Source organism: Etheostoma spectabile, chromosome 10 (genome assembly GCF_008692095.1).
Source record: "Etheostoma spectabile isolate EspeVRDwgs_2016 chromosome 10, UIUC_Espe_1.0, whole genome shotgun sequence".
NCBI classification, from domain to species: Eukaryota; Metazoa; Chordata; class Actinopteri; order Perciformes; family Percidae; genus Etheostoma; species Etheostoma spectabile.
Window position 1 is genome coordinate 17026680 of NC_045742.1, and position 4947 is coordinate 17031626.

The 4947-nt window shown below is 43.1% G+C and overlaps 1 pseudogene; it reads right to left on the minus strand.

The window, feature by feature from the left end:
• Positions 1 to 280: 280 nt before the first annotated feature.
• LOC116697311 (protocadherin gamma-A9-like) lies at positions 281 to 1509 on the minus strand (annotated as a pseudogene).
• Between the last annotated feature and the right edge of the window lie 3438 nt (positions 1510 to 4947).

A 4947-nucleotide genomic window follows, 5' to 3' on the forward strand; every position in this document is an offset into this window, starting at 1 on the left:
GATTTTAATAAAATGCAACTGGAGCATGAAGTAGAGGATATTAAAGGTCTTATTATAAAAAACTAATAAAACTGAAGTATTAAAAATTGGCTAAAGAAGAGAGACATAGGTCTACAATTATGATGCTGATCTTACCAAGGTTCCAACGTTTAGTAAAAGACATAATGGATTGAAAGAAAAAGGTGTTACCATTAAGCTGTAATAAAAAAAAAAAACATTTGTAATTCTATGAGGACTGACCTCTAGAGGAGTCTGGTTCATCCAGGATGCTTTTTCACTCTTATCCGCTGCATCGTCCCTGTAGAACTGGGGTCCTTATCAGCACGTTCTGACTACCAGCTCTGCCGAACTTACAGTCCCTCTTTCTGGAGTCAGTCGTCCTGCACACCTCGTAATTGTACACGTGTTGAGAGTCCCTGTCCCCAAGTGTCTGAGTAACGTGGTGGATAATAGGAATCACAGGCAGATTGGAGTGGTACAGGATGCGAGACTGTCTCCCTGTAGATTTCACTGATATAATAACCACTAAAACACGTGATGAAGAGGAAGGAAACTACAGCCAAAGCCACACTAAGTAAAAAGTAGGTTGTCATTGTTCTCCTTGTCGTGTGTAAAGTCAGTGAACTCAGACAGCACTTCAGGAAGCTGTCCGCCACCGCCACGTTAACAATGACTGTAGCTGAACGAGAGGGCTGCCCGTTGTCCCCACATAACAGTCAGTCTTTGTTTCACAGCATCTTTATCAGTGACTTGGCGGATAGTTCTTATTTCTCCTTCTGTAAGCCCACTTCAAACAGCGCCCTGTCTGTGGCTTTCTGCAGTTTATAGGAGACCCAGGCATTCTGTCCAGAGTCCACATCAACAGCCACCCTTTAGTGACCAGATAGCCCACATCTGCTGACGAGGAACCATTTCAGCCACCAGAGAGCCACCAGTCGGACTGGGTACAGAACCTGAGGATGTTTGTCGTCGGTCCTGGATCAGTATTTTCACAGCACATGCTACTGAGTGGAGGAGAGCCTCCATCCTGCGCTTTAATCGCGGAAGTGGAAGTCTTTGATCTGCTCGTAGTCAAAGAGCGCACTGCATGAGACTCCACTATCAGCACTAACGGACACATATGAGGAGACTGGCACTCCGTTAACAGAGGAGTCCTCCGTATGTAAAAACACGGGCATTCTGGTTCCAGTCAGCGTCTCTGGCTTTCACTGTGAATATAGAGAGGCCTGGTGTGTTGTTTTCTACAATGTAGGCCTCATATGAGCTCCTCTCAAAGACAGGCGCGTTATCATTTACATCAGAGATCTGTAAGGTGAGAGTGACGTGCTGGAGAGGGAGGGCACTCCCTCATCAGAGCAGGTGATAGTTATATTGTATTGAGAACGATCTCTCTGTCTAAAGGGACCTCTTAACTAAAGTATAAAATCCATTTAATGAAGTTTGTATTTTGAAGGGAATGCTACTTTCTATGTTACACTCTACCTGTCCACTATATCTGAATCTGATCATTCACACTTAACATAGCTATAACATGTTTGGAGGTGAATCCTCTAATATGGACTTGATTTAAAACAAGTGTTTGTGAGGATTATTGTCATTTATTCAATAACATACAACTATTACTTTAGTGGAATCAGAGAGTCCTCCCGCTGTCTACAACTTCAATGTCATTCAACATTTTGCCTTTTCATAATCTATTTCACCGATTAGGAAATGTCATCCAGTTTTCGTATTAATTTAAATAGTTCAGATAAAAGACGTTTCGCTGGTGGATATCAGATTAGGATACTCTCCGTTAGAGCCGATGTCTTTATCAGATGCACTTACAGTCGTTACGCTGTGCCTTTGGGAGAATGTTCTAGTATTTTGGATCTATACAGCGTTTTAGCAAATGTAGGCGCGTTGTCATTCACATCTAATACATGACAAATATCGCATTGTCCATGACATCTGCGGCTCCCCCTCCGTCTCGAGCAGTTAACAACAGTGAGATGTGGTTCTTTTCTTCCTGCGATCTAGAGGCTCTGTAGAACCACTCAACCTTTTTACTCCGCTGCCTGATTTCAGGTTAATATAAAGTATCAGTGGGACAGTGAGTATCGCTGTAATCCATTTATCCCAATGTCAGAATCAATGTGCCTTCTCTAATACAAATTTGATCCAATCACAGCGGACTCGCTGATTTCAAAGCGTTTTTCTGCATTAGTAAAATAGGGCTATTATCGTTAATGTCGGTGATCTCCACGTTACACGAAACAGTTCCATTGGGTTTTCCAGAATTACTGTAATGTAAGCACAAGGCAAGTCCCCCCACATAAAGCCTCTCTGTCTATCTCTCTTGGATAAGGAGGACTCCCTTTCTTTATTCAGCCCGATGTATTCTACGCTGCCTCCGTTGATACCACGAGCTTTGCCTGATTTCAACCTTTTAAATTTAAACCTAAATCATGCCCTATGTTACCAACGACAGAGCCTTCGCCATTTCTTCGGGAAGAGAATAGCTGCCCGCCCGAGCACGTCGCTAAGACATAGCACCGAGAGAACAAACAGTACTTGCCGTCATTGTTCTTCTGAGGTCGTGTCCTGCACCATTAAAACAAACATCCCAATGCAGCCGTGACCAAAGTAGATACCAAAAAACGTCCACACTTCAGCTATATGAATAAACACAATATTCCCGTTCAATAATTCCTACAGGGCTCCTCATGAGCGCGCACGTGTGTTCTGTTTTTCTCCGAATATTATCCACCGTATTTACACGAAGGGGAGGACACAGACAGAAAAAATAGCATCTGTTAAACAGAACAGCGCTTGCCAACGCGACCCTGTTGGTTGAAATTACAAAACTACAACAAGTGATATATAAGACAAATAGTGCAAGTTTTCTGGCAATACAGCAAAACTAAAATAGGAAAAGCTGGCCAGTTATTTCACATATCTAACTGATATTACCAACATATATGGTCTGATACTATTGTGCCTAAGTTGATTAGGTAACGTATTGGAATGTGCACGTGTTTTCGAATCAAGTCTAGATATTTAAAAGGTAGAAATACAGGACACACCTAGAAACACAACACTGGTACATGCACTGCTGTCAGCAGCTCTAAGTGTCGCTGTCCATTGTGTGAAGTGAACAGTGACGCATCAACATAAACTCATAGGCATTATAATGCTGTTTGTCGATTGCCACTGCAGGAAACGTCCTTATAGATGAATGCACCAATACAATGGTTTAGATTTGTATCAAAATGAACATTGTGTTTGTTACAGTTTTCTAACCTCTAGAGGAGAGTCTGGTTCATCCAGGTGTTCTTTTCACTCTGTTCCGCTGCATCGTCCCTGTAGAACTGGGTCCATTATCAGCACGTTCTGACTACCAGCTCTGCCGAACTTACAGTCACTCTTTCTGGAGTCAGTCGTCCTGCACACCTCGTATTGTACACGTGTTGGAGAGGTCCTGTCCCCAAGTGTCTGAGTAACGTGGTGGATATATGGAATCACAGGAGATTGGAGTGATACAGGATGCGAGACTGTCTCCATCTGTAGATTTTCACTGTATAATAACCACTAAACACGTGATGAGAGAAGGAAACTACAGCCAAAGCCAACACTAAGTAAAAAGCAGGTTGTCATTGTACTCCTTGTCGTGTGTAAAGTCATTGAACTCAGACAGCACTTCAGGGAAGCTGTCCGCCACCGCCACGTTACAATGACTGTAGCTGACGACGAGGGCTGCCCGTTTCCTCCACTATAACAGTCAGTCTTTGTTTCACAGCACTTTATCAGTGACTTGGCGATAGTTTCTTATTTCTCCATTCTGTAAGCCCACTTCAAACACGCCCTGTCTGTGGCTTTCTGCAGTTTATAGGAGAGCCAGGCATTCTGTCCAGAGTCCACATCACAGCCACCAACTTTAGTGACCAGATAGCCCACATCTGCTGAACGAGAACCATTTCAGCCACCAGAGAGCCACCAGTCTGGACTGGGTACAGAACCTGAGGAGGGTTTCGTTTTGGTCCTGGATCAGTATTTTACAGTCACATTGCTACTGAGTGGAGGAGAGCCTCCATCCGTGCTTTGACGCGGAAGTGGAAGTCTTTGATCTGCTCGTAGTCAAAAGAGCGCACTGCATGGATACTCCACTATCGCACTAAGGACACAATGAGGACTGGCACCGTTAACAGAGGAGTCCTCCAGTATTAAGAAACACGGGCATTCGGTTCCAGTCAGCGTCTCTGGCTTTCACTGTGACATATAGAGAGGCCTGGTGTTGTTTTCTACAATGTAGGCCTCCTATGAGCTCCTCTCAAAGACAGGCGCGTTACTTCACATCCTAACTAAAGTATAAAATCCATTTAATGAAGTTTGTATTTTGAAGGGAATGCTACTTTCTATGTTACACTCTACCTGTCCACTATTATCTGAATCTGGATCATTCACACTTAACATAGCTATAACATGTTCGGAGGTGAATCCTCTCAATGGATCTTCTGATTAGAAACAATGTTTATGTGAGATTATTGTCATTTATATCAATAACATCACTATTACTTGTGGATCAGAAGTCCTCGCTGTCTACAACTTCCAATATCGAGTTGATACATTTTTGCCTTTTCACAATCTATTTCACCGATTAGGATAATTTCACAGTCTTCAAATTAATCTACAGTTCAGATAAAAGACGTTGCTGGTGGATATCAGTATATGATCTCTCCGTTAGAGCCGATGTCTTTATCAGAGCACTTACAGTCGTTCGCTGTTGCCTTTGGGAGAATGTTCTAGTATTTTGGATCTATACAGCGGTTTAGCAAATGTAGGCGCGTTGTCATTCGCATCTAATACATTGACAAATATCTGCATTGTCCCTGACATCTGCGGCTCCCCTCCATCTACAGCAGTTAACAACAGTGAGATGTGGTCTTCCTTTTCTCGATCTAGAGGCTT